Source organism: Chlamydotis macqueenii, chromosome 9 (genome assembly GCF_036417535.1).
Source record: "Chlamydotis macqueenii isolate bChlMac1 chromosome 9, bChlMac1.mat, whole genome shotgun sequence".
NCBI classification, from domain to species: domain Eukaryota; kingdom Metazoa; phylum Chordata; class Aves; order Otidiformes; family Otididae; genus Chlamydotis; species Chlamydotis macqueenii.
Window position 1 is genome coordinate 20,053,228 of NC_141564.1, and position 25,415 is coordinate 20,078,642.

The window sequence follows — 25,415 nt, forward strand, 5'->3', positions numbered from 1 at the left end:
TAAAGAGCTTGTGCATTTACTGGAGTAGTTTTGAAAGACTGTTGAGGACCTCAGAGCTGCCAGGTCACTCCCTCTTTGGAGTTATAGAAGTAGATAATAAAAAAACAGTCGGGACACCCAGTTGTACTTGTGACTGTGTTGTTGCCTCCAGCCTTTCAAGGATCTTAGAAGAAGATGCTACAGCTCTAAGATGTTGCTGTGTGTCTCTGCAGGGCTTGCCAGTGGGAGCTCTCCACTCTTGGCCAAGCATCAGAGGCACCAAAGCGTGGACTGGAGGGGCAGCTGGCAATGTGGGGAGAGCTGGCATTTGACTTTTTCTGTGCTTTCCCTTTAAAAATTAACTGCTTCTTTAAAAATGGTCCATATAAAACTGTCCCACTTAGTACAAGCAGAGATGGGGGCTAATTATGGGCAATAAGAGAGCTTTATACTAGAGAAAAAGAGGTATTTGAAAACCTAATAGGAGCTTTAGTGGCATCCAGGGGAAGTTTCAAGTTGGAAGTTAATTCCAGACTACACTAAGTCAATTTTTGTCCTCGCAAAGATCCTCTGTGTTTGCTTTGAGTTTTAGTTTCTCTAATTCTTCCCATTCTCTTACTCTCCCCGAGCAGTGTTAACCTGGTGTTACGCGTGCCCTGACAGAACATGAACACACATGGATTGCCCACAGCCACTCTCACTGTGTGGCTTACACACAGCGCTTGCTGCAGGCAATTTTTAGTATAAATAAGGGTATCTAGGATCACTGGACTTGAAAAATTATTGAAAAGGTAAAAAAAGGCCATCTAATGGGAGCTGGTTGGCTCTGCGCAGTCGCAGCAGCCCTGTTGATTCAGCACACACCTGGCTTATTCTACATAAAGCGGGAAGTAGCTGGACAATACAGCTCACTTGGTAGGAGACCTGAGGTTTCTTCCTATATGACATAAGTACAGCGTAAAAAGAAAAGGTTTTAGAACCTTTTCCTCCTCATTTGCTTCTGAGTCAAAAGAGCTTGGTGTTTTGACAGCTGAATATTTTTTTTGTCTCTGAGAAAAAAACACTTGACAGAAATTCTTCACCTAACTGATTTTCACTGCTTTTAAACCATGCACCAGATGTTAGTTAGTTAGTTTCCTTCTTGTCTATTATTTTTACAACTCTTCCATAGCTCCCTGGCACGTCACAAGACCCTTGCCTGACGGAAGCTAAACCACGTCACCCACTTGCCCACGTTATACAGATGAGTTAGGGAGAACGCGGGGACGTTGCAAACACCGTGAGCGAAGGGCCCGTGCAGCGTGCGATGGATGGTGCTGACGATTCATTTTAACAGAGCTGCAGGAATTCAAACACTTTGCATGAATATTCATACGAAACGGAAAGCTGTTTAACCTGGCTCTCACATCTGTCTGCTGGGAGCACTTCAGCGCTTATGTGTCGCTCGTATGACTACTTGCAAGACATGAATTTTAAACCTGACTGCTCGGATAGTGATGGAAATCCAATATGAAACAGTATACTTGGTTGTGAAATTGGCAATTCGCTTTCTGCGAGTTAGCTAGACAAATCATCTAATCAAGGAACACCACATGACTGAACTAAGTAACACAGCATGAATTTGCAAACATTTGCCTTTCCTAAAAGATCTAGAAGCCAAGAGTTATTCACTGAAGAAATTCCCAAATAATAACAAATAAATAAATTAGAAAATTGCCTGAGGTCCACAGAAAACTCATAAGCAAAGGGAAAGTGAGATTCATGGCAAAATGTGCACACTGAGCTTCTGAAGAACACAGGGCAATTGTTTCTCAGCACGGTGAATCAATCTGATGGTTTGCTTCATTATCTGCTGTACACTGATGGAGCAAAGGGAATGCTGAGAGATTTGGAGTCACTTCTGACAGGCTCTCAGATGAATGGATATTTGCTGCTGGCAGAAGTTTTTGTAAGTGGCAAATTTGTCCATAATAGTTTTGAAAGCAGACTTAGTTTTGGATCATGGGATTTGCAATATGTCTTATTTTACAGCTGAAAATGCCCAAGATACTAACCTGCTCCTCCTACAAAATTTTGCTTTGCATTTTGCCTTATCCGGAGCTCTATGTTCAGCCTCATTCCTTGAGCACCAACGTAGAATCATAGAGCAGTTAGGGTTGGAAGGGACCTTTAAAGCCCATCCAGCCCAACCCCCCTGCAAGGAGCAGGGACACCTCCAACCAGATCAGGTTGCTCAGAGCCCTGTCCAACCTGGCCTGGAATGTTTCCAGGGATGGGGCCTCCACCACCTCTCAGGGCAACCTGTGCCGGTGTTCCACCACCCTAAGTGTAAAAAATTTTTTCCTTATGTCCAGTCTGAATCTACGTTTTAAAAACTTATTTTAAAACCATTACCCCTCGTCCTACCAACATCTGCACTTCCATTGCATCGTCAGTACACTATCCTCACCCTTATTTGCAAGGCAGGGCTGTCACCCTCCCCATTTTGCACAGAGGCAGGGGGACTTGTCCAGGTCCCCCGAGAAGTCTGTGGCTGGGAGCAGGCTGAAAGCAGTCTCCCACCTCCTTGTCATTTTACCCCTTCAGCCCCTTTCCCCAGAATGGCACTGAAGTCAAATGAAGTAAAATTGTCTAAGCCTCTGGACAAAAGTGAGATGGAGAAGAAAAAATAGGTACTTGATTTCCACACGCATTGCTCATTTCTGACACAGATTTAATATCTCTGCATAATATCTCTTTGATCCACACCACAAACTGTTAGAAACAATTTATCTGGAAGAAAGTTTTCACTGTTATCGTTATGTACAGAGTAGTGTGTATAACACAGGTTGAAACTATTTTTTCCCAATTTGCAATGCAAAGTAATGCATTTGACTGAAAAGTTGTTGCTTAGATCAAATGGGAGAATATTTATGTTATGTTTCTTAAAAGGAATTCTTACCATTCCTGATCCAATATTGCTTCTCTTTGGCACAATCTGCATTTACTTTGACTGCATGTAGTACTTTTGTTGTTAAATTGCTACCAGTGTTTTTTTATTAAACAAATTATATCATGACCTATTTACAACGTAGGATAACACACTGAAATTCTCCTTAAAGGGAACATTAGTTAGGGTGAGTAAATTCAAATTACTTAGCTAGTCTGTGCTATATAGGAATTCTTTTTCTAATGAAGATTTAATGAAAACAGTAAGTCTAACAGAATTCTCTAAGTTGTGAGCTTTTGACAACTGTATTGTAGATTATGCTTAATGACACTCACATTAAAGTAGATTTAAAATGGTATCATAGCCTTAATTTTAAAATGTATCAGAGCAAGTGGTACCATACCTCTCACTGCAAGATATGACTCTCAGCTCCTTTAAGTGCATTTTTAATAGCTCCTAGGAGGAGCATTTCCGCAAGCAGAACATTTTATTGTTACTAAATACCACTCACTCTGAAGTCTCTCTGTTGTTTGGAAATGAAACTTTAATGTGCACGTCGGAACAATTCATCAACGCAGGGAACGTCACACTCAGATCAAACACACCAAATGACAGGGATTCTGCATATGCATGGACATGAGATTTTTATTCATGAAGTTCCCTCTGCTTTTCTTGGTGAGGGTCATATGCAAAGACAAAAATGCAAACTTGCAGCCCAGCACTGACCAGGACCCCGTGCAAACCTCGCTGCCCTGATCTGCCATGCAGACCTGACTCTCTGATGTTTGGACATTTTCTTGTCTAGTAATGCTAAGCAGGCGCATCACAAAAAAAGTACGTGAGGCTTCTAACTTTGCATATCACCTCCTGGACTTCTGGCTGGGGAGAAACAAGGTTTCCAAGGGGAAGCTTTCCTGTGCCACTACTGAGCGTTCATTTCCCCCTCAGCCCCTGCTCCCAACCTTTTCAGCATCCAACTAAATGCCATTTACATCCTTCCCCACGCTGCTGTTTCTCAGAGGGAGGGAGGGTGGCAGGGGCTGGTGGTGGCATGGGAGGAAATCGTTACCTTTTCTTGTCTGAAACTACAATGCTCATCCAGCAAAACAATGCCAACAGTGCAGAGGAAGCTCTGCTTATGCAAAATGGATGGACGCATCATGCCTTTTTTTTTTTTTCTTTGCAATAGGTTATAACCTTAAGGAGTTCCTCACCCGGAAAATCCCTCCTGCCCCTGACTCTGGCTCTGTTTTCTCCTTTTCAAATTACATCGGCGGTACTCCAGACACATTTTAACGCGTTGATAACACATCCCCCTCGTCTTACAGGCTCCATAGGTTTCCCCTTCCCCTTTTATTTTAGAGCAGCTTCCCCTCTCCCTTCTCCCACCTCAGAAACAGCCCGGCTGGCTCGGTAGGAAGGGCGTAAAGTGTTTTCTGCATGACCTCTATGCATTTTACTCCATGGGAAGAGCAGCGTGGAATGCACACTCAGCAGGCAGCGAGATTTGAGCCGGTTTGTCCTGGAGGCATTTCTGCCATAAAACGCAGGACTATCAACAGTATTTCCACCCTTGGCTCTCCCCGCCACCATCCCGTCACCCCCTCCCCACCGCCGCTGCTGGCTGCACCTGGCTGCGCTGGGAAAGCCAGGGAGCAGAGCACAAACAATGGGCACCGAACAGCAACAGCTCCCTTTGTTTCCCATGCAAATCCTACCTCCGATAGTTGTCACATCTTCCTCCGAGGCGAAGCCTAATTATTAATAAACAGAGATCCAGCGGAATCCTCCGAACTGCCACCAGTTGTTAAGCGCTGTCATCGTTCCCTCCCGGTGCTTAAACCTTTTTGGACCATTAATGTCACAACCCCTGCTAACTCATAGCTTAGTGCTCCCTGCTCAAAATGTCTGAAATAGTTTAGAAGGACAATAGGAATGACAGGCACACTAGACAGCCATGCTTGAAATTAGTTATCTGGAGCTGACTTAAGGCTGTTTCGTAGCGCTTTTAAGGCATGCACTGGGTAGGGTTTACTAACCTAGGCTGGACATGCCATTCCTGCTTGTATTCACTGCTGTAATAGGATGGCTGCTAGGAATGCAGCGATAGGTCTGACCCCATTCATCCCTCCGTAGCTTTTAAACCTCCCCAGGAGAAGAAATAGCTTCAGTCATCCTTAAACTTACTGAGGCTACTGTTTCTGCAGAGCAGGGTTTCACACATTGTTTTGAAACTGAGGAGAAAATCACTCCCAGGAGCGGAAGGTGCCGTAGCTCTCAGGACTGATGTGAATGGCAAAATGAAGGCGGCAGCATCCGCCCCCACCGCGAGCCGCGGCTGGCGCAGGAGTTAGTGGAAGTAGCGATTGGAGGCGGAAAGTTCATAAAACTCTGCAAGGCAGATGTGGCACAAAGGGAATGAGGGGGATGTACGGACCGTACCGTGGTTTGTATTTGCGGAGTCACAGACGCACGCTGCGCTTCCCAAAACGCAAAATGCTGTTTGCAGATAGCAGAGTCTTGCAATCTAAACTTGCAAGTTAACAGCAGCCAGGATAATGATGAACAGAAGAAATGTGAGGGATGCATAGCATTTGCAGTGCCTGGGACGTGGAGAAGAGGTGGGGTGAGAGAATGCTATTGGAGATCGCTGTTTTCAGGAAAACCCTGCACAACCCTAGATTCCCGGTCAGAAATGTGAATGCTCTGCTGAGATCTTGACCAGCCCTGGGTCAAGATGGAGCAAAACCTGTTACTGTTTGGCATCAGCACGGTGTTCCTGATCTGCGTGGTCCCTAGTGCGCACAGGTACAAGCCACCAGCACAGATGTGTCCCTGCCAGCAGCAATAGCACACAGGTGAAGGACTGGAGAGGCAACCTGGTGCCAAGGCAGGCTGGTAGAGAGCAAGTGGAGAGTTGGCACCTTTGCTGCTTGTTCAGCACTTGCCTAACTTTTTGGTACCATCCTGTTCACAGCTCTTGGCTTAAAGTGAAAATACCATGCATGGAGACATCTCAGTAATGAATGGCGCTTAGAGAGATTAAGGAGGAAAGCAGATCGTGGTGAAAACCCAGCTGTGGCTGCCTCACAACATGGGAATGAAGGGGTTAGGAGAGCACTAACGGCAAATATGCATAAGGTTTTGAAATGGTTGGAACCTGAGGGCAGTGAGGGCTCAGTTAAGGTCTGAGCCTTCTCCTTTGCAAAGATCTGGTTTGGATTTGTGTTGGTCCTTCGCACTGGTGACTGTCACAGACTATTTGAAAGTTGCCCTTGCCAGAGAGGCTGCTGGTCTGTGCTGAACCAGCTGATAAATTCTTCCTTGTTCCTGGGGAGAAGGTGGCCCACTTAAAACCCTCTTCTTTTCCACATCCCTTCCTGTCACCAGCACACAAGGTGCCCATACTGCCAAGGGCTTTACCAAACAGCACGTCAATGTGTGTGGTCATTGGGGGCTACAGGTCTCTCCTTCTGAATTAGCCTTCATGGAAACTACCGAGTGAAAGCAAGGTTGTTGCTGGTGCGAGCAAGTCATAGATGCTGGTGGGGACATCTGGAGACACCACAAGCATGACATTTCCCCCCCAGATCAACATTGCTCCTAGCAGGGCTGCCTTTGCACTCTGTGGTTCCCCATGCCAGTACTTGCTGTCACTCTTGGATGTCCTCCCTTCCTATTTTCACTCCTTTTCACACAGTGTGATCGAGACAAAGTCTCAGGGCTCCGGTTTTGTTTCTCAGTTTACAGTGGCAGATTATTAGCACCTTAAGCTTCGCCCAGAACTGTCGGGAGCAAAGGGGACTTTGATTTTGTAGGCATGAATCTCAGGGTGGACGATTACATGCTGACTGCTAGCATGGCTGCCAGGATAATATCTACTTTGTTAATAATTTAAAGAATTTGTTCTCTGCCACCTCTCTAGCATCTTTCATAAGCACTATATCCATCTTGAGGCAGAAAAAAAAGGGGAAAGAAGAAAAGTTCTCCTTGTCCTGAGCAACATACTTCTGTCTCACGAAGGGGCTCACTGTGGAATTCACTTGTAAGTGGGATGACACAGAAGTTCAAGAGACATTAGACAGATTCCTACTGGAGATACACAGGACTAGGGATGCTGACTTTGTTGACCATCTTTCAAGATTTCAATACTAAGCCAGACACGACAGTGTTCGATGACAGGTTAAAGCAGGTGATCATTGCCACTCGTGTCCACAGTTCCCCGGTTATGTATGCTGAATACAAAGTGGCTCATAAAAAGTGGATGACTATCCTAGCTCCCCCCTTCCTTATGCAGTGAATAAATTTCCCATGGAGCTCCCTGTCACGGTGATCCCAAAGGCTTCAAGCCTTTGCAGTAGGTTAACGTCATTCTGACTTGGTGCTCAACAAGTGATAACTAACTGTGAGAGCTGTGTACTGGACCAGACAAGGAGATGTATTTACATTGGGTGGTAACTGAAACGGGGGTAAACTGTCCACAGTGTAAGGTGTAGGGCAATGGAGGATGATCAGAAGGATCTTCTAGGGGCTGATGAGTTCAAAATGGGATCTCCTTAAGGAGATCTTCTGAGATACTCCCCCTTTCCTCAGGATTTTTCTAATCACTGAGCAGCTGCCATAAGTGACGGGACTCGTACGTATCCTCTGCTCTTGCCATGGCTCTACTGCTGTTGTATTTTTCTGACACACCAGTCTGGTCCTTGCCGGAAAGAAGATCTAGAGAATGATGGATCAGTATGGCAATTTTCTGACTTCCTGGGCTGTATGAATGTTGCAAAGTAGGATTGCCCTGGGAAACAGAGGGCTCGCATGTGCTTTCACTTTGCCCTCCATCAGCAAAATCCTATTAACTTCTGCAGGAGCTGAGATTGCTGCTCATCTCTGCTGCAGTAGCCCCTTTTTGAGAAAACCCATTGCTTGCAAAAAAAGTTGCAAAAATTTAAAATGCCTCCACCTGTTTCTGACCAGTATTTGCTTAGGAAACAGCCAAGGAGGATGAAGGAGAGGTAGAATTCAGAAGATTTGTAGTTTGTGTACTGACTGTAAGTCAAACAATATAATGAATGAGCAACTAATGCGTAATTTCATTATGAGTCATCCTAATTATAACGACAATTTGATGGATACATAACTAGAAAGTGTAACTATCTGTTACAAATACATATTTCTAATTGCACAGGAAAGTACACAATATAATTAAAGTTGCAGGTTACACACACAATAACCTTTTCTTCCCCTGTAGTGGGAAATTCTCCAGGAGCAGTGTGAATTTGTTTTGAAGTTGCACACCTATCAGACAGCATTCTTTCCTCCCACTTGCTGAGTCTTTTTCAAACAGCAGCAGGGAGTCTCACTAATCCATAGACGCTTGGGGTGAATCACGTATTAAAGGAATCACAAGAATGATCCATCTATGGGTCTTCCATGTTGGGTCTCTCTGCAGAGCGTCAGTGGTCGATGCAGCGTTATCCTGGCAGAGCTACAGAGGTGATGTGCACAGCAGGTAAGGGATTGTATTAAGTAGGTATAATTACAGTGTAAATGAAAATTAGTCTTAAGAAGAAGGAGGATTCTTCAAAAGAGGCCAGATTCTGTCATATACACATCAGATACTCCTGGGCTTTGTGGAGCCTGAACTCAGAACTGAGTTTTGCAGATGGCAGCTGTTTCCTAGAAAGGGTGAGTCCAGCGTGGGGGAAGATAAATTCCCAATGGTGATCGTGGCTACATGCATTAACTCCACCTCTGTCTTCTAAACGAAATAATTATCAAGAAAGCCAGTTGATATGACTCCCATTTATAGCCCTGGCTGGTCTCCCTTCTTTTTTTTTTCTGCATTAAAATAGGCAGCACCTGTGTCTTCTACAAATTCAGAGTGCAATAGCTGACATGCTGCCACAGGAGAACACTCAGCCAGTCTGTCCTGGGTGGCTAGCCATAAACTATTATCTTTAGCATAAAGTCAGAAATCACTTGTTTACTGATGGTGAAATGCAACCCTGTGTTTGGCCATAGTCTTGCAGTCTCGTGCTGAGAATCACAGGGCACCCAAGTGTCCTGGAAATCTGTTCATTTAACTGAGTTACATTACACAGACTAGCTAATCACTTCCACATGCTGCTTGATTGTCCCCCTTTACATGCGACTCTGCCTTTTTGCATAGCTCTTTTTGAGCCACTTGCCTAGGAGAAAATAACTACATCTGGAGTGTTGTTAAATGACCCAGAAGTTGCTGTTTTGCAGGCTGACAGTATTTGATGCAAATAGATGGCTTCTTGCTGTGAAAATCTCCTTGGTTGACAATCCGTTGGGTACTTCTGACGATAGTCGTCTGAGGAGTTAAAACACAGGCTCCTCTTTGCATATTCACACTATCATTCTTACAGAACTGCCGGTATTAAATTCTCCCTGTGCAGTTTCAGTGGAGGCCTTTCTACTCCCCATTTGTTCAACAGCTGCTGGTGTGCATTGCTCCTTCTCTTTTGCCTTCAGCTTTTGCCATCTGCCATCATTAAGTTGCCCAGGTGTCGGAAATCTTCTTGCTTTTCTCTTATAAACATTATTCTGCCTTCTTCTTCACTAACTCAACCTTCATGTATATAGAGGCTGATAGATCGGGCTAGCTACTCTCAAAACATCTGCTACATTTCATACTTAACGGGGGCGGATGGGGAACAGAGTACGTACACTCACTGGCAAAAATAAAGGCTGGTTAACTCTTCCTTCACTTTCCTTTCCTTCTCCAAGAGCTTACTGTTTTATTGCACTTCTAGATGTGCCAGTTAATGAATACTTGCCAGCTGGGATGTTACCTAGAGCAAATATATCATAAAGCACAGATAATTTTTAGAAACATCAAAGCTTTCACATACTGCAACAATGCTTAGTCCTCAGTGGTACTGAGAAGCAGCAGAGACGGGACATACCTAAGACAGTTATCAGCAAAGACATCAGAATAAACCTTTTCCCCACTTTAGATTCCTTCTGCTGGTGCAAACAGGGGCCACTTCACTGACTTCAGGATATTTTCTGCTCAGATACAGGTCAGGCATCCTTTTATGATTACCTGAAGGGGAAATCCAGACTCAAAGAGCATCTTTCACAGTGAATGGGTAGTGTAAACTATTGAATTCTTTTGGCAGAGATGATGAAATTAAATGATTTCTGGTGTACCTAATCCTCCTCGGTAAATCACTGACGGTTGACTGTAAGTTTGAACAGCAACAAAACAGAATCCAACAAAACAGGCTGCTTACACAATGCTCCTTGCTGGGCCCAGTGGATGTTTACTGCTTCAAGGCTGGTAAAATATGTATCTGAGGATGCACACCCAGTTGCTGGGGCCAGTCTCCAGCGCAAGTATTGAGTAATTCCAACAGGATTTCACGCTTCAGTGATTTTGCTCTCCTCAGTTTGGGTCTCCATACCAGTGCTTTCAAAGCCTCATTTTGTGTGCAGCTCTTGGGCAGAGATGGTTTCCTGCTCTGAGCACTTCTGCTGAGCAGCAATTGCTGCCTGCTGCTTTCCCATTTGTTAAGCAATGGATTACTGTTCAAACATTTGCAGCCTGTGTTGGTTTAAGCTCTGTGTGCAATTCTCCAAATTTACTCCTCTCCTGGAATGCCGTGATCAGAGGTTGTTTCTTGCTTGTTCAATAATTTCCTGAAGCGCTGCTCCAATCAGCGCTGCAGTGATTTCCTTGCTTTGTGATGGATAATGTATTGTGCTATTCACCTTTCACAGAGGAACCAAATTGGCCACTTAGATGCTCTCTGGTTTTACATACAGTGCCTAGCTGTTTCTCCACCAGCTCTTGATGGCTTTTCCTATCCAGACTTTCCTATTCCCATCTTAATATTATTTATCCAGCAATTTTAGCAAGATATTGCTAAATACTTCTTTCCTCACCTTTTTTTTTTTTGCTCCCCTGCAAATTGTTTGCTGTGCAGTGCTCTCCTTTCTTCAGGATTAAAGCACCTCCTGCGTGAATTCTTTTACTCAGCTGCTTTGCTTTGGTGGAATAGTCACTGCTCTGATGAAGCTCATGTTTCTATTTCTGTTCTCTCAGTGTTTGAAAGGTCTTTTGCATCAGTGACATGCCTGTTTGGGTTTCTTTGATGATTTGGTGCTGTACTCCAAGCTCTGCACTCCAGGTGTGAAAGATCAAGTTGTGGAGAGAGCATGCAAAGCGGGAGGGAAGGGGACTCTGCTGTGCCTGGTGAGGGGAGGTTTCAGTGAAGCAACGACAGAAGCAGGCACGAAAATAGCCCAGGAGGCAGGATCTGTACTGTGGAGAGCACATTTTGTAGCGCTGTGCCTCAGTTTCCCCATTTGTAAGCTAAGAATAATCCTCTGCCTTTTATAAAGTGCTTTGTGAGCTTTGCCTGAGAACTGAAATTCAGTCTTGTTAAGCTTATGTTGTTGCTGTCTTGCTGAAAAACTTAAAATTTGGAATAGTAAGAGCCTAAAACTGTGTAAATAGTCTCCGTATTGCACTGTGTGTTTTACGCTGTATGTTGCTGGTCATGTACGTCTGCGCCTCAATGCACAACCTCCCTTGCAGCATCCTCACAGCCATCTTGCAGCCATTTTACTTTTCTTCTTTGGACTAAAGGGCACCCAGACGGAAAGGCTGTTTTTCCCATGTATCCAGGATGCCAGAGCCATCAAGGTCTCAGCAGAGCTGTTACAATTTTACTGGTTCCATAGGCCCCTCTCGGTTTTCTTAAACTGAGGACAAGCAACGCATCTCACGGTACCAGCTCTGCCGTGAGCATTAGCAGCTGCGGAGGTGTGCAGAGACATGGCTGTGCGGGAAAGGCAGAACAATGCGATCGCCCGCTGTGGGCCCTCACCTCCTCTTGGGCTGTGGAGGCAGCGCTTTCCTCCCTGCTGATGCTGGGATGCACTGTGGGTTGGTGGGACTGTGCACAGAGTTGGGGGTCTGCACCCTCCAGGACAGTTCAGAGTTGTGCCAGGGCTGGGGACAGGGTGGCAGGAAAGACTTGGGAATTTTTCTTCTATTTTATCGCAGAATCACAGAACGGTTTGGGTTGAAGGGACTGTTAAAGCCCATCCAGTCCAACCCCCCTGCAAGGAGCAGGGACATCTCCAACCAGATCAGATTGCTCAGAGCCCGATCCAACCTGGCCTTGAATGTTTCCAGGGATGGGGCATCCACCACCTCTCAGGGCAACCTGTTCCAGTGTTCCATCACCCTCATTGTAAAAAAATTTTTTCTTATGTCCAGTCTGAATCTGCTTCCTTCTATTTTAAAACCATTACCCCTCATCCTATCACAACAGGAGGGACATTGCCTGCCCTGAGTTTGATGCCCAGCCTGTTTGGAGAAAACAGGCTGGCAGGGCCAGAAAAAAACTCTCGCAAGATGCTGCTTTTTAATTTTATTATAGAGTCTGTAGCAGGTACTCAGAGGGGCTTAACCCACGCTGGGGCACGCTGCTGCAGGGTGTGTGGCGACCGCCAAAGCTACTGGCAGAGGATTTATGGTGGTGAATATAAAGATTCACCAAGGTTCAAAATCTTTTCTCAGTTTTGCTGTGTAAATCTGGAGGGACCAGAGGGATTTGACTGTATTTACTGAAGCAGAATGGTTCGGGATTTATACCACTGAGGGCAACACTCGGTCTTAAACATACATCTCCAAAGATATATACATTTCATACAAAGTTATTTCCCCCTCGTGAAAATCTTACAACCCCTGTACAAAGCAGCCACCTCTTCCCGGTTATCACAGCAGCTGAGGACACAGGATGTGTTTACGGATAAATGACTTGAGGAAAAAAAATGGTATTTGGAAACCAAGCAGATGCTTTCCAAGAGGAAAAAGGCAGAATGATAAAGCTTTGCAGGCTACAGGGATACTCCTTTGGCATAAACACACATTTTTTTCATTGATAAAATAAATCTCTTTCTTCCATCCCCTCCGATACATTTTTCAGTCTTGCATATTCAAAAATATTAATGTATCATCAAAGGCTGAAGTGGACTCCAGAGGAATTTAACCAGTGAGTTATCTCTGTTTTTAATTACCTAATGCTATTTGTTTACATCTGTTGGAAGTTGTTTTATACTCATTATGCCTATTGAAGTAATGTTTCATTATTTCTCCACTTCAAGTCGTTTTAAAAACAAAAAAGAAAAAGGAGCAACTTATCCTTAAATACACCCATAATCTGACCTTTTCTCTGCTCTGAGAAGTTCTGAGTAGATTCTCTAAGTTTTTGTGTCTGTACTTGCTCTATTTTAGGACTCTTAGAAACAACCTTGACTCTAAATTGTGGACAGGCACAGAAGATGCACTGCAAGCTGTGGAGTTCATCCCTGCTGGGATGAGGGGCCACATCCTTAGCAAAAAACACTGCACAAGGATTTGTCCAAGAGTACACAGATCCTGCCCTTCTGTGGCAGAGGCTCTCAGCTGGAGCTTCAGACCACCGACACCAGCTATGTTTTAATAGTGAGTCAATAAAACAGATCAGAAAAAAGAGTCCCAGAAAGTCTTTATTTATGCCAATAAGGCCCCAGTTCCAGGGTGACCAGCTGGGTGTTGCAGGATCAGGCTCTGGGGATGCATTTTGGCCTTGGCTGCCTGTGTTTAGGGATAAAAGCACGCTGATGCACCCCCCATACATGCACACACCAGCGCACATCGCTAACCCCTGGCTTGCTCCTCTAATCCACTCTCCTCCCACCCACGGCTGCCGCAAGAAGGATGTATTTTCTTCACTTCGTTTCCATGCTTACAGTTCAAATACCTCTTGGTGCAGTAAACTAGTGAAAAACCGCCATTTCTGGAAATGCAGTACCCGTCGGGGGAAGCATGACGGATTTGGTAGCGCAGGGAGAAATATTCCCAGGGTCCCATTTATCTCACATAGCATGACTATTTACCTCCCCCCCCCCCAACCCCCTCCTAGAGTTGCTATTATTTTTCAACTGAGGACTAAACCAATTCTCTCCCTTCTTTTCTCCTCTGCTGCCCGCTGGCTCCTGCTTCACCCTCCTCACTGGTGCGCCCACCAGTAACTTGCCAGGTCGGCAGGCTTAAGCCACGCTCGGCCTCCAGCAGCAAGCTAAGGTAATCCCTCAGCAAAGGAAAGGGGACATCCTTGCGTTGCCCGGCTGGCTCCCTCTTTTCCCTGTAAGAAAACTCAGGAGGACACCAAGGCAGGGGCTGTGTTCGTGTATGAGATCAGTAATGAGATGCTTCAGCGCATTTGTCAAGATAGAGTTTCAAGCAAGAGGAAATCCAAATTATACCTTTCACAGAGGTAAAGAAATTGAGACCCAGTTCAGCTCCCAGCTCCACCTGTGTAAATACGGAGCAACTCCCCAGCAGTCAATAGAGTCACTGCCAGCTGTGCTGCTGGAAACGGGCAGAATTTGGCCTTGCCAAACCCAGAATAACATGAAGGATTGTTGATCTGGAGCCAGTTAGGAACCCAGTGTTACTAGACTGGTAGGAAGTGATGTGTCTCCTACACACTGTGATGAAGAATACAGGTCTGAATCCAAAAGCTGAAGATCTGCTTTTTCTTTCCTCTCTTTTGCAAAGAAATCAATCATGTGCGTTAATTATTTTGGATGGCTCGGTCCTTTCAGGGACCGCTCCATTGTGTCAAGAGCTGTACAAACACTGAACAAAAAGGCACTCTCTGCCCAAAGTTATTCATGTGTTTTGTTTCAGCAGCCTCTTGGTATTTTAGCTACTAGAACATTCCTTGGCCCATATGAAATATTTGAGACACTGTGAAGACATTTTATGCCATTTGAATATAGCCATTTTTAATGGAATAGAGGATCAAGATTCTGTGTTTATAAAAGGAGTGTATATATATATGAGATATATTCTCTACTGTATGGTTACTACTATCTGTTATAATTCTTGACTCTAGAAGTACCAATGCATTTTACTCTTAAAAACTTAAATCCTGAAGCGAGGTTTCGCTCCAGAGATCTTTTGTCCATTTAATAATAACACTCAACAATATTTGAGTATTACGGGAGAAGCACTTAAATGTAAGTATGAGCCCAGTTACTGTCAAGCAATATAGTTTTATAAAGGAAGTCTTAAATTTTCCTGAAGCCCTTCTGGTTTCAGTGGGTTGAGGGGAATATAAATGAGAAGGAAATTTCCTCCTTTGCTGGCATCTGATTTCTGAATTGGATTAATTATGACAAGAGCTTTTTTCCCCTGCATAATCAGATTTTCTAAATTTTTTTTTTACTAGGTTCATAAAACTGTTTTGTGAAGCAGAGAAAACGAAGTAGGGTTTTCTTTGCCACTAAGTTCAAATTTGTCTGAAATTTCAGCTGGACTTGGGTATCATTTTAGGGTCTGTCTTTGATAATAATCATGTTTTGGTTTCATACTTTCTCTTCTTATTTCAGTCACTGACCATTCATTTTATTTTTTATAATAGGAGATTAATTGTCCATGCGAGGCTGTTTGACACGGTCCTAGAATAGCTCGAGTGAAATGCTCTCATTTTTTTTTAATTTTCATTAACTCGTCAACTTTATTGTTTCTCTGTAGTACAAACAGTTAGTACAGTACCATATTGCAGTTCTGTACAGTATGGCTTGGAGGTCTGTCTCAGCAGCTTTTGAAATGGCCTTAGTGGTCCTACACCTTGGCATGGATGCTAAAGATGAGGATGGGGGATGAGACGCAGAGCCCCGACCAAGGGCTGCATTGAGCGAAGGCATGGTAGAGGAGCAGGCTCAAGAGTGTATCACTGCAACGGACAGTCAAGCCACGAGAAAACACAAACAAGGCATGAAGATGTGATGTGACCTGTGCAAGGCACAGCATTTCTGGGGCTGAAACCTCTCCAGCTCATGGTCTTCCACCCTCCTCTGCCCTCACCTTTCTCTCTTAGACAAACTACACCTCTAGTGGGCTAATGATCTCCTTAGGGCTTACTCGTGGACTAGATCTGTGAAAAGCTGGTGCTGTTTGTTGTTTGGCAGGATACAAACACATCTGGCCATCCTAGGGGAGAGTAACATCACCAAAATAAGCAGGGGAACCAAAAGTTTGAGAGGAAAAAGTCAAAAAGCTGCCTTGGCTGAGCAAAGAAAAAGGAATTCCTTGGTGGGTAGGATGAAGGGAGGAGGGAAAACAAGGGAGAGAAAACACGTTAAAACGAATAACCTGCTGACATAAATCCAGCACATGGGAGCCTATCAGGTCCCTGAATGCAGGTCTTTTCCATGAGTGGCCAAAGGATATAGAGATGGTTAAGAACTAGATCCCCACCAGAAGGCTGGGAACATCTAATAGCCTGTGAGCTGCAGCATCCAGAAGCCCTTGGATCAAATGCAAGCAAAACACATGTAACAGTCTCAATTTTATTTTCATTTCTAATCACTTGCTTCTACGCACTTTGCAATTCTCTGGCCTGTTTTAGGGAACAGATTCCCTAATTGCCATGGGAAAAGATACAGCATTTTGTTTCCACTGGTCGTGTGGAAATACAGGTCTTACATTATTGTCCTAGAACTTGGTCTACCTGATTCCTAAACTCCTGATTCTGTACTTTGACACTGTGAAAACAGAATTTCAAACCACTTTTGAAGTAAAGAATGTAGAAAACTCCAAACATAAAAAAGTAGAAAAGCAGGTAATAGAGGTTACCCGCTATTCTGCTGAGGCTTTGCTGGAGCCAGTAGGTAGGGAACCTGTCTCCAGATGGGGCACTGTGCCCATCACCCCTTTGTACAGTACTTGCTTAGTATATTTTAAAAGAAGAATATGATTGATGTGACTAAAGGCTGGTTTGTCTGACCTCAGTGTTATACAAAGCTTTCTGAAGGAGAAGGACTTCTTTTTGAAGGCAAGAATGCAATGCAGCTTTACCAAAGGTATATTGTGAGATGAATTTGACAATTTTATTTGATAAGATAATTGATTTTCTTGACAAATGCAGCGCAGTAGATCTAATCTCTCCGGACTTCTACAAAGTATTTGACATAGTGAAAGGATTAGTCAAACTGGAGAAAACAGGGATTAGTGGAATTGTGCAGGAAACGTCTGGGTATTTTTTGGAGCATATAGAACATATTTGGGAAAGTTTGGGGTGCAGTGGCTGCCCCTGGAGTCTCTTTAGGGTTGATGGGGGAGGTTGATGCATTTATAATTGTAATGTTCCTAGCACAAAATGAGAAGCTTTAACATTTGTGGCTGAGATGAAATTAGAGCGGGCTAGCACAACAGTGGAGGTCCAGAAAACTGTACTGAAAATTGGGACAGTCTTGACGGCTGCAGCAGGAGAGATGGAAGCGTGGAGAAGGGATGTAGTTGTACAAAAAGTAAGGCTGGGCACTGAGGGAGTCATGCCATGCATTATTTCTGTGAAGTGGGGCTTATCTTTTGGAAATGATAGAGAAGAAAGTGAGGTTAGCTGTTGTGGGGATGCCCCAAGGGACCCTGGAGAAGGAATTTGTGAACCTGTGATGCATCAGACATCCAGTGTGAACAGCACGGAACCAGGGCCTGATGAGACCCTACCTGGAGTGCCAGATGGTCAGTCCTGGCACACAAGCTCAGACAAGGTCTGTTAAAATAGGAACTGCTGCAGAGAAATGCAGCAAATGCAGCCTTTATTTGGCTTTGAGAGATGTGATTGCTGTCTGTAAATGCAGAGGGGGAGGAGGGTTAACACTGGAGAGTGAGAAGAGCTATTTAAACTCAAGAACAGCATTGGCACAAGAACAAATAGGTATAAATGGGTCATGGATAAACTTAGGCTGGAAATTCTGAGAAGGTTTCCAGCCATCAGAAGAACGAGGCACTAAATGCATCCTCTCAACAAAGAGGTGGAGGTAAAAACAAACTAGTTTTAAGATACGGCTTCACTGCTGGATGAAAGGGATCTTATGAAGCGGTGGCTTGTGATTGCAGAGGATTGGGCTCAGTGAAGCAGAACCCCCTCCCAGCTCTCTGTTTTGCTGCTCCTGTCAGGAGGTCTTTAGTTTTGCAGTGATTCTGTGAAATACTACCCCCTGCAAGGCAGCGGCTGAAGAAGGCTTGGAGAAGGCACTTTGCACCACTCAGGAGCATGGAAAATATCTACCGAAGGCCAGCTCTGTGAGTCCATGCGTGAACATCCCTGCTGTGCACGTTCGTGGGTGTCAGCATCTTTATGGCCTCTGGATGAAAGGATCGGCTCGCTCCGAGCTGGGTGCTCCAGCCAGGCAGCACTGAGCTTGGCAGGCACAGCAGAGCGGCCGCTCTCTTGTTCCTGCCCTGCAGAAAAAAAGAGTCAGGCTTTCTTGCAACTGAAAGATTCATGACCTGTGAGTGAAACTTTTATTTCTATCCTGAAAATAGAGCTGATCTGATCCTCAGCTCCCAGGAAACAGCAGCAGCAGAAGGTGGAGCAGGCAGGCATCGGCTCAGCAGCGGCAATTCTCTTCCCCTCTTCCCTCCTCAGTCTCTTGCTCAGCGACCTCCAGCCACCGCTGCTCCTGCCGCCTTCATTTGGGGAGCAGCAGCAAACCCAGCAGTGTCCCTTCAGAGGGCTGTGGCATCCACAAGCGAAGCGTGCGCTGCTGCAGACAGGGCTGCTGCTCTGCTGCAGTGTTGCTCGCAGGCCAGCACTCTCAGGATGTGCAGTCACAGCCTCCTGCGGAGAGTTCGTAGCTTCTTTTACCCACAGTCTAATTGCACCAAACCCCGCACGGATGTGGTTAGCTGAGTGCTGGCCTGCTGCTAATCGCATTGCCGAGACGCAGGGATGCGAGTGGTAGGTCAGGGCAGCCTTGAGGTTCGCTTGGCACTTTGACCGGGCTTGCTCGTGTCAGCTGGAAAATGCTGTAGCTCTGTGCCACAGTGACGCATCTTGGCACGTAGGGGAATTAGAGCAGAGTGATGCAATTCTTACGGATCACAGTGAAACATTCTCCTTCTGCTAGCATGAAGTAGATGTCTCCTTAGCTCATGTAAGAAAAGTTAGCTGAGGAACAGCGTGGCTGTCACATTACCCATGAAGGTACCTCTTGGCACATCTTCTTAGGAGTGACTGAAGCAGCAAGGATGCCAGTCAAGGAGTTGCACTTATCTGAGCAGACATCTCCTCAACTCATCCTGCAACTGATCCTGCCTTCTGGGCAGGAAGGCTCATGAAAAGTCCATAAATTTACTGTCATAATCAAGTCAGGAAGCAAAGGGGACTCTGTTCCTGCAAGTGTCTGCACCATATCCAGGTGGTATTGTCTGAAACGAAAATAAAAGTGTGTGAATGTCCAGATTCTATACACATTTGAGAAATACCTGGTACTTCAGGGGAGAAGAATGAACATTTGCTTTTGGGATGCTTCTTTGTGTCACAGGGTTAAGGAAGGGGAAAAAAAGCCAAGATTTGTAATCATTGCAGAGAAGACAGTTTCTCAGAGGTAAAGAGCTCAGACAAAACCTCCCTTCCTTTTGGTCCTGCATGACACCTAGCAGAGCTTCTCCAGCAGAGAGATCTTCACTGAATCACTCTGTAGTCCTTTGTAACTGGCACTGGTATTTCTACAGCTTCTCTTTTTTTTTCAGAGGAATTGAAAAGACTGTGTCAAATAAAGAGCGCAAATCTTGTCTTTGACGAAAATAGCAGTTAGAAGAATTAAAAAGACCCAGAGGACAGAAAATGAGTATTTAAAAGAAAGAAAGACACAGGTCCATTTTTCACTTTGACTGAGTTTTGGCTCACGTTTTGTTGTATTCGCTGGATGAATGCCAGGAGCTCTTGGAGTCTGAGGTGCACTGTTGGGTCTACTACCACCATCCCAAGTGCAGACACCTTGGGGCAGCTCCAGGGTTACAGAAGGAAGAGACTTGCCCTTCTGAAACTGCCTAGGATTTTCTTCCAATTATGAACTTCTCTAGAGAAAAGAAAGACTCTTCTAAAATTGCTCATTAAGGAAATGATTATGGATCTTGTGAATACCATTTGGGATTACTCTGGCGCTGAAGGATTCATTCCCATCTTTTGTCACTGAGCAATATCTGTGGATGCTGATACTTTTCCCTGGCTGACTCCCAAGGAGAATGTGCAGCTAAAAAGAGGGACTGGCAGTTGTAGTTTCTGTGGCTGCTGAATGTACTGTTGACTTCTTGGGCAAGACTTTATTTCCTTGTGTTTCGGTTTGCTCAATTGTAAAGTAAATATTTTTTTTTCGTTTGCTGAAGGTATTTGTAAAACCAGGTGGTGTTCATGGAGTGCTCTGAGATCCTTGATTCTCCAGGATCACTGGACTCCATTGGAGTGGGTAGAGCACTGCTACTCAAACCCAAGGTCATGCTGACCTTGATTACTGGACATGACAGAGCTGCCTTTTTTTTTTTGTTGCTGTTAAAATAGATGCACTGAAAACAGTTCAGTCACTTTTGCCGTATCGGCAGATTCCCTTTTACTCTGAGAGCTTGCTTCAAGTCAAATGGTCAAATTGTAAAAGGTTTCCGTCCATCCAGTAGATGCCTCAGAATGAGAGCAAGCCAGGAAAGATGACACCATAGCAGACATAAGCGGCCCGAAGTCAGCTATTACAGAAGACTTTTCCCCGTCACCTCATCTGAGTACTAAATAGCTGAGAAGTAATTACGCCTAATATTTCCTGATCTCTTCCCTCTTTGCACGTGGTAGGCTATTCTGTTTCTGAAACACTTGCCTCATATTCATGGCATTTGGCCTGCGGCAGTGAGGTTGAGTCCAGCCCCAGAATGTCTAAAACATTTTCTTCTAATAGATGGCTCATCATAAGCTGCAAATGCGTCACACACCAGCCAGTTATTTCCACATCATAAACTCCTAATGCTTCTTTAGACTGATGGGGTTTTGTATTTGCTAAGACCTGGAAATATGCCAACTATTCTTCCATGCATGACGCTTTTTTATTTTAGCCACTGTTGAGTTAATCGTTGGGTATTTCTGGTGCTTGAAAGCCCCTCCATTTGCTCCTGAGTATCAGCTTAAAGCACCAAGCCACTCCACAACTAGGAGCTCCCTGTAAAGCAGGGACAGGAAACATTTGTCCTGAGATGTGACCTCCCACCCTGGCCATGGGTTTGCATTGCAGTCATTCCCAGGACTTCAGGGAATTCCTGGGGCTGGGAGCCAAGCTGTCCTCACGTCCAGGTTCCCACTCGATGTACTCCTAAACATTTCCTTTAAGCTCTGTGTGCCACTAATCCTATTCCCCCACTTCTCTTCCTTTTTTCTTCCTCCACCCACCTTCCCCACTAAAATCCCAGTAAAGCAGCCTGGCTGGGAAGTTCAGATTATCAGTGCTTGCTGGAAGGAGAGGTGTTTGGGGGGGCAGGGAGAAGACGCTGGCTATGAGTAGAGACTTGCAGTGGTGGCTTGATTTCTGCACTCAGGTGATCCTGTTGGGATGAATTGACTGTTGGTCCCAAGACCCAAAAGGCAATTCCGCTTCATTAATCACTTTGCTAGCTGGTTTCTGATGGTCTTACCAGCATGCTTTGCCATCTGCAAACTGTTCCATCTTTGAAGTGCTCTGCCTGCTTACCTCTCCCTTTAATTTGTTCCTTTTAAGACAGGACCCTGGTAACTGCAGAATTTCCTCTTTTCCCCACTGACTCTCTGTCTGATGTGCTTCCCAGATTCTCCAGCTGCTCAACACTAGTTAAGATTGTGCCAACTTGTCAGTGATAAACCCTTCTTTATTTTATTTTATTTTTCCCAGAGGTTTGTGTGTACAAAGCTTCAAGCAAAAAAAAATCTGCTTTAGTCCTGAAGCTTGGCAGACAGCATCTCAGGCCAGAAGCAAATATCTTTGCCAGGTTAAAAACAATGATAATACATTTCACCATTTTTCAGTACTGAAAGTGTAAAAATAATAGTTTGTGTGATAGAGTTTATGAGCTTATTTAACTGAGTTTGATTTAGCACAAGGGTTTTGCAAGGGATTCATCCTCAATACAGCCTTATTGCAGTGCTTTAAATCCCTCCTCTTCTAAGGTTAATGCAGTTACGCTCACACAAAGATAAGGATGTATTCTGCAACTTTATACTTTGTTCTGCAAATGCATCCAGGAACCTCAGAGTTAATTATATCCACAAACCTACTTGCATATGCCGATGCATGCAAATACACACAGGCGCATGCATGCGTGGATTGTTTTCTTTGCCCTTTCTGAAAGCTCTGACCTTGTACCAACTCTTCTGTAGCTACAGGAACCGCTCCTTCCAGAGCGCTGCAGAGCCATTCTCCACAAACAAAAGCTTTACCTCCTCAGTGCAGGGCACAAAGTATCTGTGAGCCACCGTTCATGAATCCTGGCTTCCCAGGTTGACAGCAGACCTCGCCACACGCAGTGAATCCTTCAAATGTCAGCTCCCCTAGGGACCACGTTTCAAAGGACAGCAGTAATAGTAATGCTTTTCACTTCTGCCACGCTTCTCATCACAGGATAGCAAAGCATCTGATCAGCACTAGGTCTTGACTAGAGGCTTGGAATAACTGCAAAGAAGGGACGTGCTGGTGTCCTCTAGCCTAGAAGCAAAAAAATTCTGTTCTGGGGCGCAAGCCTCACCAGAACCACCTGCGATGCCCGTGGCCAGCTTGCCCTGAGCCAGCTGTAGGACTGGAGGGCTGGAGATCACCCGCCACACAGGCAGGATGTCATGCAAGGGAGGAAGGAAGAAGGAGCAAGGGAGTAAGAGCAAGGAGATCCTGTTTTTGCTGGATCCAGACAGTGTGAATTAAACTGATTCAGCCCAAAGTGTTTCCAAATGACAGCAAACTGCCATAAATCACAGTAAACATAAACTCCTGCAAGATCACCTCTGTATTATCAGCACACCTCCTGATAAATAATCTTACAGCCATCCCTAGTTACACGACTGTGTAAAGGTGGATGAAATCTCACACTTCAAGAATATGAAACCTCTAAACATTTCATGATGCCTAGAAAATGCTTTAGACAATGCAGTAAGTTTACCATGAGTCATAATGCACAACAATTAATAACAAAGGCAAAGTTCCTGCCCAAATCCCTATAAGCACAAACCAAAAGCCTTCCTGTTATAAACACAGAATCACACCGAATTGCTTAATTCCAGCCCAAAACACTCCAGATCCCCAGTCCCACTGGAGAGCTTTATAGTTCTCAAAAACCCAATAGACGAAACCAAAAAGGCATTGTAGAACCCAGGCTGTCCAAACTAAACCCTCTGAGATCCTCTGTAAATCCATCACAGAACATAAAAATCATTAATTTATCTCCTGGCTTCACATTCTCCTAACAACTTAGTGTCCAAATGCGGTATCTCTGCCCATTCCTTTGCAATCAGTAACAGCCAAAAGCAATCAGTAACCCAGGGAAAGGGTTTGTGGTTACCAGCATAGACCTGGGCATCACAGGAGCTGCACTTTGCCACAGCCTTGCTGAATCCTCTTGGTCAAGTTGCTTAACCTTTTTATGCTCCATCTCCCTCTCTGTCCTGGATAACAACTGCTGATTTACTTCACAAGGCTTTTGTGAAGCTCCGTTTGTCAATGCTTGTGATGTATTATTTATTGTCAAAGCTGTAAACAGTCACATCCTGAAGATGCTGAGCACATCACCTGCATTTTGATTTCTGCCAAAACCTCTCTTCCACTTAGGACAAACCTTTTCTTTCTCCTACACTAGCGTAATAGTCTTTTATTCAATGATGATTACATTTAACAAGCCAATATCCGTGTTTGGGGCCATGAAGTCGGCTCCCAATTACTGACTTTCTGCAACGGGGTAGGCTCAAGGGAAAGCCACGGGATTTGTGAGGCAGTGGTGGCAAAAAGCATTGCTAGTTTGGAGGACTCTTTGCCAGATACTTGCAATTGGTGGTCCTATCAGCATCTTCAGCAAGGTGTTATGTCTGAAGGACAGCTTTTAGGGTGAGAATATGCCCTGCATAGATGCTTAAAGAGCAGTAGGATAAACATTTGTGAAGAAAAAGCTGTACAGAGCCCAGATATAGCACATCTGTCTCTGTTAATGCTACACAGGGTAAATGTGTCTGAGAAAAAGCACATAAAAAGAAGTACATTTTCTATAAATCTTAGTGAAAATACTGTTTTGTTTTTAATATTTTTTTTTCTTCTGGAGACTGTGGTCTATCAGGCTCCATTGTTCCTGTTATAAAACCTGATGACAAACTAGGCAGTGGCTAGATTTAACATCCTGACTGACCTTATCTAACTGACCTTGCACCAAAACAGCACAGTGTGCTGCCAAATTTTCCAATTCTCTTCAGTATCTGAAGTCTCAGGAGCTCCATTTCCTAAATAATTTTGCATCTGCTGACCTTATCACACCATCCAGAAACAAAACAGCCAGGCAGTCGCCGGGGGCATTTAAGCACGCTCACAAAAGGGGGAGCTCTGGGTGCAAAGCTCTTCTCTGGAAATGCGAAAGCACTGGGCTTGCCTGAGTGGTGTAAATTGTTGAGAAGAACAAGGTCTCTGTCACTGAAGTACATTTGGCCTCCAAATTCAACCAAGAATGAGTATTTGACTAAAATCCTGCCACTCTCCAGAAGGTTGAAGATGGTTTGAATGATACGAAGCGTGGCATTTCTAAAGCTGCATGATTTCAGTTTATGGCAGAACTCTTCTCAACACTTAAAAATAAACAAGAGAAAGTTAGAAATATATCTTGGGACTCTCCAGAAGAGTTTTATGTTATGTCACTTGTTATGCAAACTAAAAATAGGTTTAACATAAAATGGCACTGGCTTTTCAATCATTAATGGTACAATCAACTAAAATACATAATCTGTTGCAATGAACACAGTATTTGTAAACATGTGCAATTAAAATGGAATAAGATTCAATTATAATGGGTTATGTGTGCATAATAATGCAGATCATGCAATTCTTATTAGTTGGGCTGTACCCTGAGCTCAATTCAGGAGGAAATTATATTGAAAGGCGCTATAATGAAGAGGAAATTTTAATGAGAAGACAAGGCTGAAAAAATATTACTCAAAGCAAGAGGAATGAAAGTGTCCAGAGGCAGAATACAAATGATAGTAATACAAAGTCATCTGGCTATATCTCCAGCTTTATGGAAAGATTAGAAATGCACATGTGACAGCTGCTGGGAACCAGGTAGGCTGAATTCGCCCCACCGGTTGCCACCGTTCAGAGAGCAGGGTCCATGCTCTCTCTCCAGATAAACTCTCTACAAGCTCTGCTTATTTTAAGGAGTTTCACATGGTGCAAGTGACAGAAGAAGTGCCTAGCTTCTCCTGGGGTGCCACTTTTAGGGTGAGGGCAAACGCTACTCCCAAATATGCTTAATTTCATTTATTTCCACTTTTTTCCTCTGATACTACAACTTTGTACACAAAGTAGATATTATGCACCTATCTGATCTTTCCCTTTGTTTAATCACCCAGGGATGTTGATTTACTCCACATGAATTGCTTTAATTAACCATCACTAGGAGTTGGGGAGGAGCAGACCACATTGTCCAATGCAC

General features: G+C 44.4%; 1 protein-coding gene across 3 annotated transcripts in view; it reads right to left on the reverse strand.

Moving 5' to 3' along the window:
* The window catches only part of KCNMB2 (potassium calcium-activated channel subfamily M regulatory beta subunit 2), a 147,117-nt gene that overhangs the window by 95,099 nt on the left and 26,603 nt on the right, over positions 1-25,415 (reverse strand). The window contains exon 1 of one of the 3 annotated variants that reach the window (XM_086754974.1): positions 4,627-4,980. The exons of the other annotated variants lie outside the window; for them this stretch is intronic. The gene's annotated coding sequence lies outside the window, so the exon portion shown is untranslated. Of the gene's footprint in view, positions 1-4,626; positions 4,981-25,415 lie in introns of those variants that run through there. 3 annotated transcript variants of the gene reach the window in all.